This window comes from Mesoplodon bidens (assembly GCF_964165515.1).
Source record: "Mesoplodon bidens genome assembly, chromosome: 3".
In the NCBI taxonomy this organism is placed as follows: domain Eukaryota; kingdom Metazoa; phylum Chordata; class Mammalia; order Artiodactyla; family Ziphiidae; genus Mesoplodon; species Mesoplodon bidens.
The window spans coordinates 140,004,067-140,026,269 of NC_138178.1; the positions used below are offsets into that span (position 1 = coordinate 140,004,067).

The 22,203-nt window shown below is 39.9% G+C and overlaps 1 protein-coding gene across 1 annotated transcript in view; it reads right to left on the minus strand.

Moving 5' to 3' along the window:
- Nucleotides 1-22,203, minus strand: part of KCNH5 (potassium voltage-gated channel subfamily H member 5) — a gene marked incomplete at both ends in the record, with an annotated part of 359,387 nt that overhangs the window by 282,504 nt on the left and 54,680 nt on the right. The gene's annotated exons all lie outside the window — the stretch shown is intronic.

Below are 22,203 nucleotides of genomic sequence, written 5' to 3' on the forward strand. Positions count from 1 at the left end.
TCATTGATATTTAAAGATTATTTTTGGAATATCTAGAATCCTTAATAATATTTTCCAAAAGAGGAGTAACCTTAACTTATGAGGGGAAGGAATGTGAATTTAATGGGAAAGAAATTTCTTCCATTATTTCAAATATTAAAATCATTAATTTTTCATTATTAAGCTAATTAACTTCAAGGAAATGTCAATGAGACGTGAACAAGTAGAACAAAAGGAGCCATACTCTGCTCCTATCTCAATTATCCTTTCTCTAGGTATCCCAAAAAGCTCTATTATGGACTCCATTAAGACCATTTGATAATTCCCATGGTATTACCTTTTTTTTATTAGTTTCTGCTTTATAACAAAGTGCATCAGTCATACATATACATCTGTTCCCACATCCCTTCCCTCATGCATCTCCCTCCCTCCCACCCTCCCCATCCCACCCCTCCAGGCGGTCACAAAGCACCGAGCTGATCTCCCTGTGCTATGCGGCTGCTTCCCACTATCTATCTACCTTACGTTTGGTAGTGTATATATGTCCATGGCTCTCTTTCGCTTTGTCACAGCTTACCCTTCCCCCTCCCCATATCCTCAAGTCCATTCTCAAGTAGGTCTGTGACTTTATTCCCGTTTTACCCCTAGGTTCTTCATGATATTTTTTTTTTAATTCCATATATATGTGTTAGCATACGGTATTTGTCTTTCTCTTTCTGACTTACTTCACTCTGTATGACAGACTCTAGGTCTATCCACCTCATTACAAATAGCTCAGTTTCGTTTCTTTTTATGGCTGAGTAATATTCCATTTGTATATATGTGCCACATCTTCTTTATCCATTCATCCGATGATGGACACTTAGGTTGTTTCCATCTCCGGGCTATTGTGAATAGAGCTGCAATGAACATTTTGGTACATGTCTCTTTTTGAATTATGGTTTTCTCAGGGTATATGCCTAGTAGTGGGATTGCTGGGTCATATGGTAGTTCTATTTTTAGTTTTTTAAGGAACCTCCATACTGTTCTCCATAGTGGCTGTACCAATTCACATTCCCACCAGCAGTGCAAGAGTGTTCCCTTTTCTCCACACCCTCTCCAGCATTTATTGTTTCTAGATTCCTTGATGATGGCCATTCTGACTGGTGTGAGATGATATCTCATTGTAGTTTTGATTTGCATTTCTCTAATGATGAATGATGTTGAGCATTCTTTCATGTGTTTGTTGGCAGTCTGTATATCTTCTTTGGAGAAATGCCTATTTAAGTCTTCTGCCCATTTTTGGATTGGGTTGTTTGTTTTTTTGCTATTGAGCTGCATGAGCTGTTTATAAATTTTGGAGATTAATCCTTTGTCAGTTGCTTCATTTGCAAATATTTTCTCCCATTCTGAGGTTTGTCTTTTGGTCTTGTTTATGGTTTCCTTTGCTGTGCAAAAGCTTTGAAGTTTCATTAGGTCCCATTTGTTTATCTTTGTTTTTATTTCCATTTCTCTAGGAGGTGGGTCCAAAAGGATCTTGCTGTGATGTAAAAGTATGAGATTAGATCATTCCCTAACACCATACACAAAAATAAGCTCAAAATGGATTAAAGACCTAAATGTAAGGCCAGAAACTATCAAACTCTTAGAGGAAAACATAGGCAGAACACTCTATCCATGGTATTACCTTTAACTAGGGTATTTACCAAACAACTCCTTAAAAATGAAAACCCCTGATGGTCCAAAGCAATGACTCTAATGGTAATGATGAACTTTCAGACAATGTGACAGAAAATGAAAGAAGAAATCCTGGGCAGGCACCAACCAAATGTCTTTCAAACCATACCAGGTAGGTGACATCATACTTTACTGCTATTCTTCAATCTAACTTTGACTTCAATTAGGCTTTGTACTGCTCCACCAATTTAGCTCTTTCTATGGTATCAACAATTGGATTGGGAAAGAAAGTAAACTGGCATTAGTTAATAGAAGATCTTTTATTCTTTTTCATTAATGGGCCTCATCCTAGTGACTAGAACAGAAAATGTTAGGCTTTGGGAATTGTATGCAACCCTAAGGCTTGCCCTGTGCAATGCGCTGGAGAAACAAAGAAGTACCAGATATGCCACCAACTCTCTAAGAATTCAACATCAATGCAAAAGACCATCATGCAATCTATATCACCAACTTAGACTTTTCTTCTAAGCACTAGACCTATGTATCTAATTGGCCATTGGCCACCTCTTACTCAGATGTTCTACAGGCATCTTACCCTTAACATGTTCAAAATCAATCTTATCATCACCTTCTCCCCCCATCTCCAACTCTGCATATTTAATGTATTCTTGGTCTTAGTGAATGGCCCCATGATATTTCCAGCTGTCCGAATCAGACACTTGAGATTCACCATCCTCCTTCACTATTACCTCCACCCCCCACACACATATCCAATCCCTGTGTGTGATAAGGTTTATTCAGAAAATATTTTCAAAAAATAAAAGGAGATATTGAAGGAATGAATTCAATAACATATGAAAGAACACAAATCATCAAATGCTATGTGTTCTCTCCTTTTCTAGGATCATAAAAAGAAGTAAACTTGTGAGGAAGGAGAAACACGATGATGAATGCTTATTGTCATCCTCTGGTTTTCTACTTCAAGCATCATGAGCACACACTACTGTTTCTTAATGAGGAAGCAGCAGTTCCTCATTTAAATATGAAACAAATGTGCCTGTGTAGGCATATCTCATTTTACACATGAAGTCAATAAAATCAAGAAATACTTCATCCCTTTACCTTATTTCAATTTCCTAAAGGAAGAAAAAATTTTAAAACTGTGAAAATAAAACACCAACATTTTTCTCCATGGTAAAAATAGGACTATCATTGATTAAACAGCAGAAAGAAACTGAAAGAAAAATGTTAATTATTCATTCTAAAAATTTTCACGAGAGGCCCGGAGGAAGATGGCGGAAGAGTAAGACGCGGAGATCACCTTCCTCCCCACAGATACATCAGAAATTCATCTACACGTGGAACAACTCCTACAGAACACCTACTGAACGCTGACAGAAGACCTCAGACCCCCCAAAAGGCAAGAAACTCCCCACATACCTGGGTAGGGCAAAAGAAAAAAGAATAAACAGAGACAATAGGATAGGGACGGGACCTGCACCAGTGGGAGGGAGCCGTGAAGGAGGGAAGGTTTCTACACACTACAAGCCCCTTCGCGGGCGGAGACTGCAGGTGGCGTAGGGGGAAAGCTTCGGAGTAGCGGAGGAGAGCACAGCAACAGGGGTGCGGAGGGCAAAGCGGAGAGATTCTGACACAGAGGACCGGTGCCCTCAGGCACACACCAGCCCGAGAGGCTTGTCTGCTCGGCCGCCGGGGCGGGCGGGGCTGGGAGCTGAGGCTCGGGTATCGGCTTTCAGTCGGAGCGCAGGGAGAGGACTGGGGCTGGCGGCAGGAAGAGCGCCTGAAGGGGTTAGTGCACCACGGCTAGCCCGGAGGGAGTCCGGGGAAAGGGTCTGGAGCTGCCGAAGAGGCGAGAGACTTTTCCCTTTTGTTTCCTGGTGCGCGAGGAGAGGGCATTAAGAGGGCTGCTTGGGGAAGCGCCGGAGACAGGCGCGAGCCGCAGGTAAGGCGCGGACCTCGGAGACGGGCGTGGGACGCTGGGGCTGCCGCCGCCGCCGCCGGGCCTGTGTGCGAGCGCGGGTCCCGCCTCCCGGGGGGCCTGTGCACCCCACCACTGCCGGGGTCCCGGGACCCGGGGACGGCTTTCCCGGGAAAGCGCACGGAGCGCCACGGGCTGCTGCAACGTCACGCCGGCCTCTGCCGCCGCAGGCCCGCCCCACACTGCGCGCCCCTCCCTCCCCTCTGCCTGAGTGAGCCAGAGCCCCCGAATCAGCGGCTCCTTTAAACCCGTCCTGTCTGAGCGAAGAACGGACGCCCTCCGGCGACCTACGCGCAGAGGCGGGGCCAGGTCCAAGGCTGAGACCCGGGAGCTGTGAGAGCAGAGACAGGGAAATCTCTCTGTGCAGCCTCGGAGGCAGCGGATTAAAGCTCCACGGTCCATTTGATGTGCCCTGTGTCTGTGGAGTGCATGAATGGACAGCGAATCATCCCAAATTGAGGAACTGGACTTTGAGGACAAGATTTAAGACTTTCCCCCCTTCTCCTCTTTTTACAACGAATTATCCCAAATTAAGGAGGTGGACTTAGCAAGATTTCAGACTTCTCGCCCTTTTCCTCTTTTTACAACGAATTATCCCAAATTGAGGAGGTGGACTTGGAGAGCAAGATTTTTTTTTTTTCCCCCTGCTCTCTTTTTGTGAATGTGTATGTGTAATCTTCTGTGTAAGATTCTCTCTGTATAGCTTTGCTTCCACCATATGTCCCAGGGTTCTATCGGTCCGTTTTTTTTCAATAATTACTTTTTAATTTTAATAACGCTACTATATTTCATACTTTATTCTATTTTACTTTACCTGCTCTTTCTTTTTTTCCTACCTTCCCTTCCTCCCTCCCTCCCTCCGCTCCTCCTTTCCTTCTTTCTTTTTCTTTCCTCCCTCCCTTCCTCCCACCCTTCTTCTTTCCACTTTCTTTTTCTTTCCTTCCTCCCTCCCTCCCTCCTGTCTTTCTTTCTTTCTTTCCTTCCTCCCTCCCTCCCTTCTTCCATTCACTCTTCCTTGTGCTTTCATTCCTCCCTCCCTCCCTTTCTTTCCTTCTTTCTTTCCATCCTTCCTTCCTTTCTTCCCTTCTCCCTTTCTTTCCCTCTCTCTTTCTTTCTTCTACTAATTCTTTCTTTCTACTTTTTCTCCCTGTTATTCTGAGCCGGGTGGATGAAAGGCTCTTGGTGCTGCAGCCAGGAGTCAGTGCTGTGCCTCTGAAGTGGGAGAGCCAACTTCAGGACACGGGTCCACAAGAGACTTCCCAGCTCCACATAATATCAAGCGGCGAAAATCTCCCAGAGATCTCCATCTCAACACCAGCACCCAGCTTCAGTCAACGACCAGCAAGCTACAGTGCTGGTCACCCTATGCCAAGCAACTAGCAAGGCAGGAACACAACCCCACCCATTAGCAGAGAGGCTACCTAAAAAAATAATAAGGCCATAGGCACCCCAAAACACACCACCAGACGTGGAACTGTCCACCAGAAAGACAAGATCGAGCCTCAACCACCAGAACACAGGCACTAGTCCCCCCCACCAGGAAGCCTACACAACCTACTGAAACAACCTTAGCCACTGGGGACAGACACCAAAAACAACGGGAACTACGAATCTGCAGCCTGCAAGAAGGAGACCCCAAACACAGTAACATAAGCAAAATGAGAAGACAGAAAAACACACAGCAGGTGAAGGATCAAGATAAAAACCTACCAGACCTAACAAATGAAGAGGTAATAGGCAGTCTACCTGAAAAAGAATTCAGAATAATGATAGTAAAGCTGATCCAAGATTCTATCTCCAAGATCCATAATCTTGGAAATAGAATAGACAAAATGCAAGAAACAGTTAACAAGGACCTAGAAGAACTAAACATGAATCAAGCATCGATTAAAAACACAATAAATGAAATGAAAAATACTCTAGATGGGATCAATAGCAGAATAACTGAGGCAGAAGAACGGAAAAGTGAAGTGGAAGATAAAATAGTGGAAATAACTGCTGCAGAGCAAAATAAAGAAAAAAGAATGAAAAGAACAGAGGACAGTCTCAGAGACCTCTGGGACAACATTAAACGCACCAACATTCGAGTTATAGGGGTTCCAGAAGAAGAAGAGAAAAAGAAAGGGACTGAGAAAATATTTGAAGAGATTATAGTTGAAAACTTCCCTAATATGGGAAAGGAAATAGTTAATCAAGTCCAGGAGGCACAGAGAGTCCCATACAGAATAAATACAAGGAGAAATACGCCAAGACACATATTAATCAAACTGTCAAAAATTAAACACAAAGAAATCATATTAAATGCAGCAAGGCAAAAACAACAAATAACACACAAGGGAATCCCCATCAGGTTAAAGGCTGATCTCTCAGCAGAAACTCTACAAGCCAGAAGGGAGTGGCAGGACATAATTAAAGTGATGAAGGAGAAAAACCTGCAACCAAGATTACTCTACCCAGCAAGGATCTCATTCAGATTTGATGGAGAAATTAAAACCTTCACAGACAAGCAAAAGCTGAGAGAGTTCAGCCCCACCAAACCAGCTTTACAACAAATGCTAAAGGAACTTCTCTAGGCAAGAAACACAACAGAAGGAATGTACCTACAATAACGAACCCAAAGCAATTGAGGAAATGGGAATAGGAACATACATATCAATAATTACCTTAAATGTAAATGGACTAAATGCTCCCACCAAAAGACACAGAGTGGCTGAATGGATACAAAAACAAAACCCATATATATGCTGTCTACAAGAGACCCACTTCAGACCTAGAGACACATACAGATTGAAAGTAAGGGGATGGAAAAAGATATTCTATGCAAATGGAAATCAAAAGAAAGCTGGAGTAGCAATTCTTATATCAGACAAAATAGACTTTAAAATAAAGACTATTAGAAGAGACAAAGAAGGACACTACATAACAATAAAGGGATCGATCCAAGAAGAAGATATAACAATTGTAAATATTTATGCACCCAACATAGGAGCACCTCAATACATAAGGAAAATACTAACAGCCGAAAAGGGGAAATCGACAGTAACACAATCATAGTAGGGGACTTTAACACCCCACTTTCACCAATGGACAGATCATCCAAAATGAAAATAAATAAGGAAACACAAGCTTTAAATGATACATTAAACAAGATGGACTTAGTTGATGTTTATAGGACATTCCATCCAAAAACAACAGAATGCACATTTTTCTCAAGTGCTCATGGAACATTCTCCAGGATAGATCATATCTTGGGTCACAAATCAAGCCTTGGTAAATTTAAGAAAATTGAAATTGTATCAAGTATCTTTTCCAACCACAATGCTATGAGACTAGACATCAATTACAGGAAAAGATCTGTAAAAAATACAAACACATGGAGGATAAACAATACACTACTCAATAACGAAGTGATCACTGAAGAAATCAAAGAGGAAATTAAAAAATACCTAGAAACAAATGACAATGGAGACACGACGACCCAAAACCTATGGGACTCAGCAAAAGCAGTTCTAAGGGGGAAGTTTATAGCAATACAATCCCACCTTAAGAAACAGGAAACATTTCGAGTAAACAACCTGACTCTGCACCTAAAGCAATTAGAGAAAGAAGAACAAAAAACCCCCAAAGTTAGCAGAAGGAAAGAAATCATAAAGATCAGATCAGAAATAAATGAAAAAGAAATGAAGGAAACGATAGCAAAGATCAACCAAACTAAAAGCTGGTTCTTTGAGAAGATAAAAAAAATTGATAAACCATTAGCCAGACTCATCAAGAAAAGAAGGGAGAAGACTCAAATCAATAGAATTAGAAATGAAAAAGGAGAAGTAACAACTGACACTTCAGAAATACAAAAGATCATGAGAGATTACTACAAGCAACTCTATGCCAATAAAATGGACAACCTGGAAGAAATGGACAAATTCTTAGAAATGCACAACCTGCCAAGACTGACTCAGGAAGAAATAGAAAATATGAATAGACCAATCACAAGCACTGAAATTGAAACTGTGATTAAAAATCCTCCATCAAACAAAAGCCCAGGACCAGATGGCTTCACAGGCGAATTCTATCAAACATTTAGAGAAGAGCTAACACCTATCCTTCTCAAACTCTTCCAAACAATTTCACAGGAAGGAACACTCCCAAACTCATTCTACGAGGCCACCATCACCTTGATACCAAAACCAGGCAAGGATGTCACAAAGAAAGAAAACTACAGGCCAATATCACTGATGAACATAGATGCAAAAATCCTCAACAAAATACTAGCAAACAGAATCCAACAGCACATTAAAAGGATCATACACCATGATCAAGTGGGGTTTATTCCAGGAATGCAAGGATTCTTCAATATACGCAAATCAATCAATGTGATACACCATATTAACAAGTTGAAGGAGAAAAACCATATGATCATCTCAATAGATGCAGAGAAAGCTTTTGACAAAATTCAACACCGATTTATGATAAAAACCCTGCAGAAAGTAGGCATAGGGGGAACTTTCCTCAACATAATAAAGGCCATATATGACAAACCCACAGCCAACATCGTCCTCAATGGTGAAAAACTGAAACCATTTCCACTAAGATCAGGAACAAGACAAGGCTGCCCACTCTCACCACTCTTATTCAACATAGTTTTGGAAGTTTTAGCTACAGCAATCAGAGAAGAAAAGGAAATAAAAGGAATCCAAATTGGAAAAGAAGAAGTAAAGCTGTCACTGTTTGCAGATGACATGATACTATACATAGAGAATCCTAAAGATGCTACCAGAAAACTACTAGAGCTAATCAATGAATTTGGTAAAGTAGCAGGATACAAAATTAATGTACAGAAATCTCTGGCATTCCTGTACACTAATGATGAAAAATCTGAAAATGAAATCAAGAAAACACTCCCATTTACCACTGCAACAAAAAGAATAAAATATCTAGGAATAAACCTACCTAAGGAGACAAAAGACCTGTATGCAGAAAATTATAAGACACTGATGAAAGAAATTAAAGATGATACAAATAGATGGAGAGATATACCATGCTCTTGGATTGGAAGAATCAATGTTGTGAAAATGACTCTACTACCCAAAGCAATCTACAGATTCAATGCAATCCCTATCAAACTACCACTGACATTTTTCACAGAACTAGAACAAAACATTTCAAAATTTGTTTGGAAAAACGAAAGACCCCGAATACCCAAAGCAATCTTGGGAACGAAAAACGGAGCTGGAGGAATCAGGCTCCCTGACTTCAGACTATACTACAAAGCTACAGTAATTAAGACAGTGTGGTACTGGCATAAAAACAGAAAGATAGATCAGTGGATCAGGATAGAAAGCCCAGAGATGAACCCACGCACATATGGCCAACTTATCTTTGATAAAGGAGGCAGGAATGTACAGTGGAGAAAGGACAGCCTCTTCAATAAGTGGTGCTGGGAAAACTGGAGAGGGACATGTAAAAGTTTGAGATTAGATCATTCCCTAACACCATACACAAAAATAAGCTCAAAATGGATTAAAGACTTAAATGTAAGGCCAGAAACTATCAAATTCTTAGAGGAAAACATAGGTAGAACACTCTATGACATAAATCACAGCAAGATCCTTTTGGACCCACCTCCTAGAGAAATGGAAATAAAAACAAAGATAAACAAATGGGACCTAATGAAACTTCAAAGCTTTTGCACAGCAAAGGAAACCATAAACAAGACCAAAAGACAACCCTCAGAATGGGAGAAAATATTTGCAAATGAAGCAACTGACAAAGGATTAATCTCCAAAATTTATAAACAGCTCATGCAGCTCAATAGCAAAAAAACAAACAACCCAATCCAAAAATGGGCAGAAGACTTAAATAGGCATTTCTCCAAAGAAGATATACAGACTGCCAACAAACACATGAAAGAATGCTCAACATCATTCATCATTAGAGAAATGCAAATCAAAACTACAATGAGATATCATCTCACACCAGTCAGAATGGCCATCATCAAGGAATCTAGAAACAATAAATGCTGGAGAGGGTGTGGAGAAAAGGGAACACTCTTGCACTGCTGGTGGGAATGTGAATTGGTACAGCCACTATGGAGAACAGTATGGAGGTTCCTTAAAAAACTAAAAATAGAACTACCATATGACCCAGCAATCCCACTACTAGGCATATACCCTGAGAAAACCATAATTCAAAAAGAGACATGTACCAAAATGTTCATTGCAGCTCTATTCACAATAGCCCGGAGATGGAAACAACCTAAGTGTCCATCATCGGATGAATGGATAAAGAAGATGTGGCACATATATACAATGGAATATTACTCAGCCATAAAAAGAAACGAAACTGAGCTATTTGTAATGAGGTGGATAGACCTAGAGTCTGTCATACAGAGTGAAGTAAGTCAGAAAGAGAAAGACAAATACCGTATGCTAACACATATATATGGAATTAAAAAAAAAATGTCATGAAGAACCTAGGGGTAAAACGGGAATAAAGACACAGACCTACTTGAGAATGGACTTGAGGATATGGGGAGGGGGAAGGGTAAGCTGTGACAAAGCGAAAGAGAGGCATGGACATATATACACTACCAAACGTAAGGTAGATAGATAGTGGGAAGCAGCCGAATAGCACAGGGAGATCAGCTCGGTGCTTTGTGACCGCCTGGAGGGGTGGGATGGGGAGGGGTGGGAGGGAGGGAGATGCATGAGGGAAGGGATGTGGGAACAGATGTATATGTATGACTGATTCACTTTGTTATAAAGCAGAAACTAATAAAAAAAATGCAAAAAAAAAAATTTTCACATAGTGTATTCTGAGTGAGACCACCCTTAAACATAGATGAAAAGAGAGTTTACAGCATGATATGACTTTTAGGTGCCAGATCTTATTCTTTCTATCCCTGGTTGTCTAGTTCCATGACTGGCACATACTGGGCACTAGAAAAATTTTTGAATGAATGAATGAGAACATTAGTAGAAAAGTTAAATAGAAATTAACACAGCATGCCACATTATATGTAGTTAAAATTAGAATATAAGGAAGGAAATATGTTCAGCTCTTAGCAGATACTAATATAACTCATTGGTATTGTGAAAGAAGGGCTTTGGGTTGGAGAAGGTAGAAATGGTGTGGTAGAGGGTTGAGGAGGATGTGTGTGGAGGATTATAATTTTTCCCTCAAAAAGAGGAGTGGGGAGCTGCTAACAGAAAAAAAAAAAAAAAAAAAAAGGTGGTGACAGTTGTCAAACTGACTCAGACTTACTCAAAGAGAGAAGTTTAGGAGGAAATACTTGGGAAGGATTTTTCCTAGAGAAAGCAAAGGCAGTGGTCTAATCAAGTAACCATTTATGAGCTTTGATATCAAAATGCCCTTGGAGCTAGAAAACAAATGCAAAGCTGAGGAGTGTTTTGTTTCATGTTTAAATCAAAGGGAGCACAAAAAGATGCACTCCCTGAACTGCTCAGTGATCTTTTTGTCTCTGGTTAGGGCTTTCTTGCAGTCCTCAGTTCTAAACAGTTAGCATTTTTCTCAAGAACCCTATGCCACCCCTCTGTCCTCACTCTCAGCAGATTAGCTTATCAAATATATTATTGAAAAACCATAAGATGGGGCAGAGTCAAGATGGCAGAGTAGGAGGACATGGAGTTAGCATCTCCTCATAACTAGGGCACCTAGTAGGCACTGGTGGGGGACCTCGGACACCTAAGGGGATGTGAAGAATCCCCACGTGATGAGGTAAGATGTGGTAAGGAGCAGGGGGAGGAAAAGTGGAGGCAGGATGGGACCAGCACACCTAAGGGGGGGCTGGGGGAGGGGAGAGGTTACCACACTTGGAGGGGCCCACTAACAGCAAGGGGATCAGCAGGGAAGAAGAGGGACCTTCGGGGGATCAGGGAATCAGAAGGGAACACAGCCCACGTCTCCTCTACCTGCTTGGGCACTGTCAAGACTGCTGGAGTCCCAGGCCTGAGCTGCACACCCCCCTCTGCCCTGCCAAGGCCTCTTCCAGCTGCGTGGGTCCCAGGCCTGAGCCCTGTCCCCCACAGGGCTCCCTCTGCCCGTGTGGGTCCCAGACCTGAGCCCTGCCTCAGCTGAGGCCTCCTCCAGCTGGGGCCTCCTCCAGCTGCATGGGTCCCAGTGGACCTGAGTACTGACCCCCCACAAAGCCTCCACGGGCCGCGCAGTTCCCAGCAGGCCCGAGCACTGGCCTCCCTGAAAGCCACCATGGGCCACACAGGTCCCGACAGCCCTGCACTGCCCCAACAAAGCCTCTTCCGGCCGAGTGGGTCCTGGGCCTGAGCCCCACCCTCACCAAAGCTTCCAAGGGCCATGCGGGTCCTGACAGCCTAAGTGCCGCCCCTGACAGGGCCTCCTCTGGCGACATGGGTCCAGGTGGGCCAAATGCCACCCCTCTCCAAGTTTTCCTCTAGCTGCACTGGCCCCTGTGGGTGCACCTGTGGAGGCCTGTGCCCCAGCTGGTCTGCATGGGCACATGTGCTCCAGGCCAGCTCCAGGAAGAAACACTGATGAGAAGAACACATGCAGAGGTGGGGCTGAAAAAGTGGGTCCAGAGACCTACCTAGAGGTCTTGGAGGCCTACAAGGGAGGCAAGGGTAGGCTGTAGCTCACCATGGGGGCAAGGACACTGATAAAGGAGGTACCAGGGAATTTTTTATTTTTATTAAGTTTTTAATTTTTTAATTTTCTTTTTTATTTTCTTTTATTTTATTTTTGCTGCTGTGGTTCTGTTTTGTTGTTGTTTCATTTTTATTGTTATTTTTTCTAATATATTTTTTATTTTTCTAACTTTATTTTAATTTTTATTCTTTGTTATTGTTCTGCTCTTTTCTGTTGTTGCTTTTTTTTTTCCTGCCACACTGCATGGCTTGCAGAGTCTTGATTCCCAGGCCAGAGGTAGGACCTGAGCTCCTGTGGTGAGAGCACCAAGTCCAAACTGCTGGACTAACAGAGAGCTTCAGGTCCCAGGGAATATTAATCAGTGTGAGGTCTCCCGGAGGTCCTCATCTCAGGACAAAGGCCCAGCTCCACCCAGCTGCCTGCAAACTCCAGTGCTGAATGCTTAGGGCCAAACAATGAGCAAGACAGGAACACAGCCCCACCCATCCAAAAAGATGAGACGACAAAAAAATATGCTACAGATGAAGGAGCAAGGTAAAAACCTACAAGACCAAATAAATGAAGAGGAAATGGAGAACCTACCTGAAAAAGAATTCAGAGTAATGATAGTAAAGATGATCCAGAACCTCAGGAAGAGAATTGGAAGCATGGATTGAGAAAATACAAGAAATGTTTAACAAGGACCTAGAAGAACTAAAGAGCAAACAAACAGTGATGAACAACACAATAAACAAAATGAAAAATACACTAGAAGGAATCAATAGTAGAATAACTGAGACAGAAGAATGAATAAGTGAGCTGAAAGACAGAATGGTGGAAATAGCCACTGCAGAGCAGATTAAAGAAAAAAGAATTGAAAAGAAATGAGGACAGTCTCAGAGACCTCTGGGACAACACTAAATGCAACAACATTCAAATTATAGGGGTCCCAGAAGAAGAAGAGAAAGAGAAAGGGTCTAAGGAAATGTTTGAAGAGATTATAGTCAAAAACTTCCCTAACACAGGAAAGGAAATAGCCACCCAAGTCCAGGAAGCACAGGGAGTCCCATACAGGAGAAACCCAAGGAGAAACACACCAAGACACATATTAATCAAACTAACAAAAATTAAATTCAAAGAAAAAATATTAAAAGCAACAAGGGAAAAGCAAAAAATTAACATGCAAGGAATCTCCATAAGGTTATCAGCTGATTTTTCAGCAGAAACCCTGCAGGCCAGAAGGGAGTGGCGGCAGGACATATTTAAAGTGATGAAAGGGAAAAACCTACAACCAAGATTACTCTACCCAGCAAGGATCTCATTCAGATTAGGTAGAGAAATTGAAGCTTTACTGACAAGCAAAAGCTAAGAGAATTCAGCACCACCAAACCAGCTTTACAACAAATGCCGAAGGAACTTCTCTAGGTGGGAAACACAAGAGAAGAAAAAACCTACAAAAACAAACCCAAAACAATAAAGAAAATGGTAGTAGGAACATACATATTGATAATTACCTTAAATGTAAATGGATTAAATGCTTCAACCTAAAGACACAGACTGGCTGAATGGATACAAAAACAAGACCCATATATATGCTGTCTACAAGAGACCCACTTCAGACCTAGACACAAACAGACTGAAAGTGAGGGGATGGAAAAAGATATTCCACAGCAAACATCACTCTCAAAGGTGAAAAACTGAAAGTATTTCCTCTAAGATCAGGAACAAGACAAGAATGTCCACTCTCACCACTATTATTCAACATAGTTTTGGAAGTCCTAGCTACAGCAATCAGAGAAGAAAAAGAAATAAAAGGAATCCAAATTGGACAAGAAGAAGTTAAATTGTCACTGTTTGCAGATGACATGACACTATACATAGAAAATCCTAAAGATGCCACCAGAAAAATACTAGAGTTAATTAATGAATTTGGTAAAGTTGCAGGATACAAAATTAATGCACAGAAATCTCTTGCATTCCTTTACACTAACAACAAAAGATCAAAAAGAGAAATTATGGAAACAATCCTATTTACCATTGCAACAAAAAGAGTAAAATACCTAGGAATAAACACATCTAAGGAGGTAAAGGACCTGTACTCATAAAACCATAAGACACTGATAAAAGAAATCAAAGAGGACACAACAGACAGAAATATACCATGTTCTTCAATTGGAAGAATCAATATTGTGAAAACGACTATACAACCCAAAGCAATCTACAGATTCAATGCAATCCCTACCAAATTACCAATGGCATTTTTCACAGAATTAGAGCAAAAAACTTTACCATTTGTATGGAAACACAAAAGACCCTGAATAGCCAAAACAATCTTGAGAAAGAAAAATGGAGCTGGAGGAATCAGGCTCCCTGACTTCAGACTATACTACAAAGCTACAGTAATCAAGATAGTATTATCCTGGCACAAAAACAGAAATATAGATCAATGCAACAGGATAGAAAGCCCAGAGATAACCCCACACACCTATGGTCACCTAATATATAACAAAGGAGGCAAGGATATACAATATACAGGAGACTGGAGAAAAGACAGTCTCTTCAATAAGTGGTGCTGGGGAAACTGGACAGCTACATGTAAAAGAATGAAATTAGAACACTCCCTAACACCATACACAAAAATAAACTCAAAGTGGATTAAAGACCTAAATGTAAGATAAGATACTATAAAATTCTTGGAGGAAAACATAGGAAGAAAACTCTTTGACATAAATCACAGCAAGATCCTTTTTGACCCACCTCCTAGAGTAATGAAAATGAAAGCAAAAATAAACAAATGGGACCTAATGAAACTTTAAAGCTTTTGCACAGCAGAGAAAATCATAAACATGATGAAAAGACAACCCTCAGAATGGGAGAAAATATTTGCAAATGAAGCAACTGACAAGGGATTAATCTCCAAAATATACGAGCAGCTCATGCAACTCAATATCAAGAAAACAAACAACCCAATCAAAAAATGGGCTGGTGACCTAAATAGACATTTCTTGAAGAAGACATACAGATGGTCAAGAGGCACATGAAAAGATGCTCAACATCACTAATTATTAGAGAAATGCAGATCAAAACTACAATGAGGTATCACCTCACACCAGTCAGAATGGCCATCATCAAAAAATCTATAAACAATAAATGCTGGAGAGCGTGTGGAGAAAAGAGAACCCTCTTGCACTGTTGGTGGGAATGTAAATTGGTACAGTCACTATGGGAAGCAGTATGGAGGTTCCTTAAAAAATTAAAAATAGAACTACCATACGACCCAGCAATCCCACTACTGGGCATATACTCAGAGAAAAACATAATTCAAAAAGACACATGCACCCCGATGTTCATTGCAACACTATTTATAATAACCAGGACATGGAAGGAATCTAAATGTCCATCGACAGATGAATGGATAAAGAAGATGTGGTACATGTACAGAATAGAATATTACTCAGCCATAAAAAAGGAAAAAATTGGGTCATTTGTAGAGACATGGATGTACCTAGAGTCTGCCATACAGAGTTAAGTAAGTCAGAAAGAGAAAAACAAATATTGTATATTAATGCCGATACGTGGAATCTAGAAAAATGGTACAGATGAACCTATTTGTAGGGCAGGAATAGAGACGCAGATGTAGAGAACAGATGTGTGAACACGGGGTGGGGGTGGGATGAATTGTGAGACTGGGATTGACAAATATACACTACCATGTGTAAAACAGATAGCTAGTTGGAACCTGCTGTATAGTGCAGGGAACGCAGCTCGGTGCTCTGTGGTGACCTACATGGGTGGGATGGGAGGGAGGGAGGGAGGTGGAAGGGATGCCCCAGAGGGAGAGGACATATGTATACATATAGCTGATTCATTCTGTTCTACAGCAGAAACTAACACAACATTGTAAAGCAACTATATCCCAATTTTAAAAAAGTTAAGAAAAGAAAAATCAAAGAACTGAAGACACAAGAAACACAACAGCCTTCAACCTCCCTTCTGTCACCTCCACCTCAAGACCCACCCACAATGGCACCTGATTCTTGCCTGTACCTTTATTATCTCAGAGAATTAGGCATTTGCTCTTTCCTGATCATGTATATATTCTATTCATGAACATTTAAGTGGTTTCTAGATTTTTCACTATCACTAACAATGCCCCAGTGAATTTCCTTATGCTAATCCCTTTGTGCTCTTGGGCACATCTGGAATTGCCCATGTTATTAGATAGATTAGTTCATCTGATCTGTCAGCAACGCCCTCTGTACAGTCAAACTTTGAAAAAGTTGAGCAGCCACACTGTCTAGGTCAGGAAAAAAAGACACATCAGCAATTCTAACTTTTCCCAACAGTACATTTACTGATCTCGCCTTTACTGAGATCTAACTGGTGTGACTGATTATTCAGCACAGTTCACTGATGTTACTTAGATGTGGTCGATACAGGGCAATGTGAACAGACTGCTGAATATGAAGAGCCTAATAGTTGCTCTATAAGTTGTTCATGGCATTATGAGAACATTTGTTCTCCTAAAAGCTCAGGATGCCAACTCCTTCTTAATAAAACATTAGTTTAGCTTTATTGGATTGCAATCAACCTCTTTGTCATGGACTGCCTAATCTTAAAAATAAAAGGAAGTCACAGAGGCAGTTCAATCAATCTACCAGACTGCAACACAAGACTCTAATCTATAAGAAAAAAGCTTAGGTAAACAATTATACTCTTGGCCATAGAGACCACATGGTATAATTACTCATATGTCATCTGTTGTTTACTCTCTAAAGAAAACCATTGGCTTCCTACAAGGGGAAGGTTGCTATTTTTGCTGTTATTTTCATTCTACAGGAAGGTTTTTTTTCTCAATTATTGGCACAAAGATGCCCTAACTATTTGGCACAGGATATTTCACACTGTAAGTGTCTTGGCAGTTTTGGAATCTCTTTGAAAATACTGTACAGTATAAATGGGCAGAGATTAAGACCACCTCTTTTAGAACACATAGGGATAATCAACAGAATGGATTTCTTGGCTGTAATTTTTCCCCTTTGTATTATTATAAATGATGTATCAGGTACCACTGACTGATAATCTGAACAACAGTTGTAAGACCTCAATACCAGAAACAAAAGATAACAAAAACACTTTTGCCTCTTTGAATTATTATCAGTAAATTCCGTTGATTCAAAACAGTACAAAAGCACAAGTTGAGAGTGTCCTCAACTTGTGCTTCATCTTTGTAGGGAAAAAGAAGAGCAGGGGATTAGGGTGGCCAATCCCCAGCAATATGTTTCCGCTGGAAAGGACGAGGCAGCATCGTGTAATAGAGAGAACATCAGATTGGAAATCAGTCAGACTGTGGGCGTCAGGATCTTCAACAGTAAAATGGAGATAATAATACTAATTTTCAGAATTATAGGAATGAGCAAAAAAGAATACAAAGCTCCTGACACATATTAACTACTCCATCAAAGCTGGTTTTCTTTCCCTTCAATAGTTTCTGCTACCAACCATCATGGTATAAGTCAAAGATATTGTTGGCATCACTCAGTGCCATTCACTTCAAAGGGAAATATTAATCTAGAATGAAGTTTTGGTGATCATAGGATTCATTATAAGAGCTGCGCTCAAACTAGTTGTCTGCCATCATGCTATAGTTACTATCCGAGATACAATTTAGAAATAAAATTCACAGTTAGCCAGTTTAGTCAAGTCTTTCACCCATATGTCTGAGTTTCTTGGTAAAAATACCAATATAAGTAGAAGGAGATTTTGTCGAATCTTCAAAGGATGTGGGCCTTTGCTCCAATCACTGGCCCCTTTTCACATTAAGAAGGTAAAATGCCCTTGTTCTGGGATGAAAAATATTATATCCTGGCTCTCCAATGTGTGAATTTCCTTGTTTGTTCTGCATCCTAAAACACTATTTCCTATGTCCTAGGCCAAGGCTTTATTACCTAAGTATTGCTTCAACATTTTGCAAACACCCTCAACCTACTCCCTTGCAAGCATCCTTGGCCCCCTGATCCCTTATCCTTGATCCCTGAGCTCCCTGATTCTTTTCATCTTGCTCACCTGACTAAACCCCCACTCTGGTTAAATCCAGCTCACCTACTTCAGCATCTATATACCTGTGACTAAACACGGGTGGAGTAAACACATAATCATGCTCATAGATACTAATGAAATGTATGACCACTAGCCTCACATGGACCTTAGTGCTGCACAGCAAACCTGCTGAATTTAACCTTGGCCACTCACTGCTCCACTCTCTACACAGCTGTTTCATGCCTCCTCCTCACCTCCTCACCATCCTTACTCTCAGTTGATAACTGTGTTTCCTCTTTTACTGAGAAAATAAGAGCAATCAGAACAAAGCTTCCACTATATATTTACTTATTTGTCGTGCCTCCCCCTCCCCCCATTAGTATGTGACAGAAGGAACTTTGTATCTCCAGGACCTAGAACAGTCTCTGCACCATAATGTTTGCTCAATCAGCATTTTTGCTTGGGAAAAAAAAAATAGATAACATAAACGAAAAGAATAAATACTCCTAGAAGAGTCATGAGAAGGCTCATGTTAAGTAACTCTGTTGCCCAAGGCTGAATCAAAAGTAAGATAACTGTGTCCAAGTTCAATGCTCTAGACTCAAATCATTTTGATATTATGGTATTATCATGAAATCTCATCTGCTCTTTCCCAAAAGTTCCATGGTCCCCTTGGCTCAATTTAAAAAGTTGAAAGACACATTTTTGTGCCAAGTTTTCAAAACATACCTTCTGTTACTGCTACTTCACAGGGATAGTAGGACGATTGCTTAAGGTCATAAATATTTTATTTCTCTTGAATTTTGCATATATTTACAACTAGCACGAATAATAGAAAGTAGCTTATATACACCATTCATAGTTACATTCTGCAATACTTTTTCAGAAATCTGTTATGTATTTGAAAGGTGTGGAGGAGTCTCAAAATAATAGTCTATTTAAAATAAGCCCTTCCACTACAAATTCTGGCACTGGAAAGAGATATTTTACTCTAATGCTTTTCACAATGGGGTTTGATTTTCCCTAAAAATTCTAATTTACATCTCTATTGAACACATAGCTCAAAAATCAAGTGGTCTGAGTTGTCTGGAGTTTGTTTAAATGGAGTTCATTTTTGTAAGAATAAAATTATGCATTTAAAAGAAAAGGAGCTCAATGAGTGGATGTGAGGAGGCAGAGAGATGGAGGTAGAGGCAGATAAATGGAGTGGTACTAACTTGAGAAATAAAGGTCAGCCCTTCAGTATTAGCACCCTTTCCCCAGCCTCATTGTAAAATGCTGCCAACTTTCAGTTTCCATAAATAGACACCATCATTAACGTTCAGCAGGTCAGAACTGTGAGAAAGTACTATACTTTTCTTGGCCAATTTTAGCTGTGCCATGAAATCACTTAAAGTAAATGAGAAAAAACAATAATCATCAAATATAAATGTAAATAAAAGTGTAAATATTTTTGAGGGAAAAGTCTATGACATAAAAGTTTTTTACTCAGTCTGACTATCATTCATGTGTGATAGCAGGAGAAATTCATTTGAAGAATATGTTAGGTCACAAGTCATATGCCAATCATTTATATTTTATTTTAAAATATAGCTCTTTAGCAAAATTTACAAACAACTCATGTAGCTCAATATCAAAAAACCAAACAATCCGATCAAAAAATAGGCAGAAGACCTACATAAACATTTCTCCAAAGACATACAGATGGCCAAGAGGCACATGGAAAGATGCTCAACATCGTTAATTATTAAAGAAATGCAAATCAAAACCACAATGAGATATCACCTCACACCAGTCAGAATGGTCATCATCAAAAAGTCTACAAGGGAACCCTCCTACACTGTTGGTGGGAATGTAAATTGGTACAGCCACTGTGGAGAACAGTATGGAAGTTCCTTAAAAACTAAAAATAGAGCTATCCTATGACCCAGCAATCCCACTCCTAGGCATATATCCAGAGAAAACCATAATTCAAAAAAGATGCATGCATCCCGATGTTCATTACAACACTGTTTACAATAGCCAGGACATGGAAACAATGTAAATGTCCACAGACAGAGGAATGGATAAAGAAGATCTGGTACATATATACAATAGATTACTCAGCCATAAAAAAGAATGAAATAGTGCCATTTGCAGAGAGGTGGATGGACCTAGAGATTGTCATACAGAGTGAAGTAAGTTAGAAAGAAAAACAAATAGCGAATAATATCACTTATATGTGGATTCTAGAAAAATGGTACAGATGAACTTATCAGCAAAGCAGAAATACAGTCACAGATGTAAAGAACAAACTTATGGTTACCAAGGGGGGAAGAGGGGTGGGACGAACTGGGAGATTGGGATTGACATATATATAAACCACAAATAATAAATGCTAGAGAGCAATCCCACTCCTGGGCATATATCCAGAGAAAAACGTGATTTGAAAGGTTACATGCACCTCAATGTTCATTGCAGTACTGTTTACAATAGCCAAGACATGGAAGCAACCTAAATGTCCATCAACAGATGAATGGATATAGAAGATGTGATATATATATACAATGGAATATTACTCAGCCATTAAAAATAATGAAATAATGCCATTTGCAGCAACATGGATGGACCTGGAGATTATCATACTAAGTGAAGTAAGTCAAACAGAGAAAGACAAATATTATATGATATTGCTTATATGCAGAATCTAAAAAAAATGATACAAACGAACTTATTTACAAAACAGAAACAGACTCACAGACTTAGAGAACGAACTTATGGTTACCAGGGGGGAAGGGTGGGGAGGAGGGACAGATTGGGAATTTGGGATTGATATGTACACACTGCTATATTTAAAATAGATAACCAGCAAGGACCTACTGTATAGCACAGGAAACTCTGCTCAATACTCTGTAATAACCTAAATAAGAAAATAATTTTAAAAAGAATAGATACATGTATATATGTATAACTGAGTCACTTTGCTGTACACCTGAAACTAACACAACATTGTTAATCAACTCTACTCCAATAAGAAATAAAAATTTTTAAAAATATATATAGCACTTTAAGATACAGTCAGCTATTAGCTGCAGGTTTTCCATAGATGTGTCTCATCAAGTTGAGGAAGTTCCCCTCTATTCCTACTTTGCTGAGAGTTTTATCATGAACAGGTGTTGGGTATTGTGAAATGCTTTTTCTATGCCAACTGATATGATCAAATGAATTTTCTTCTTTAACCTGCTGTTGGTACAATGAATTAGAGTGATTGTTTTTTGAATTTTGAACCAGCTTTGCATATGTGGAAGAAATCCCAGTTGGTCATTATGTGTAATTCTTTTAATATGTCATTGCAATCTACTCTTGTTGAGGATTTTTACATCTACATTCATGAGAAATGTTGGTTTGTAATGTCTTCTGGTTTTGGTATGATGGTACAGCTGCCTCATAAAATGAGTTAGGAGAGTTCTCTGTACTACTATTTTCTGGAAGAGACTGTGAATTCACCAATGAAACCATCTGCACTTCTTATTTGGAAAGTTTATTAATTATTAACTTATTTAATAGATATAGGACAATTCAGGTTACCTGTTTCTCCTAGTGTGTGTTCTGGTAGTTTGTGTCTTTCAAGGAATTGGCCCACTTTAACTAAGTTATCAATTCAGTGGCTATCAAGTAGTTCAAAGTATTTCTTTACATGCTTTTATGCCCATGAAATATGTTGTAATGGCCCTTCTTTAATTCTTTGTATTGGTAATTTGTGTCTTCTCCATTTTTCTTGGTTAGCCTGGCTAGAGGTTCGTTAACTTTAATATTCTTTTCTAAGAGTCAGCTTTGAGTTACAGTGATTCTCTTGAATGTTTTTTCTGTTTTCTATTTCATTGATTTCTACTCTAAAGTTTATTACTTCTTGTCTTCAGCTTGCTTTGGCTTAA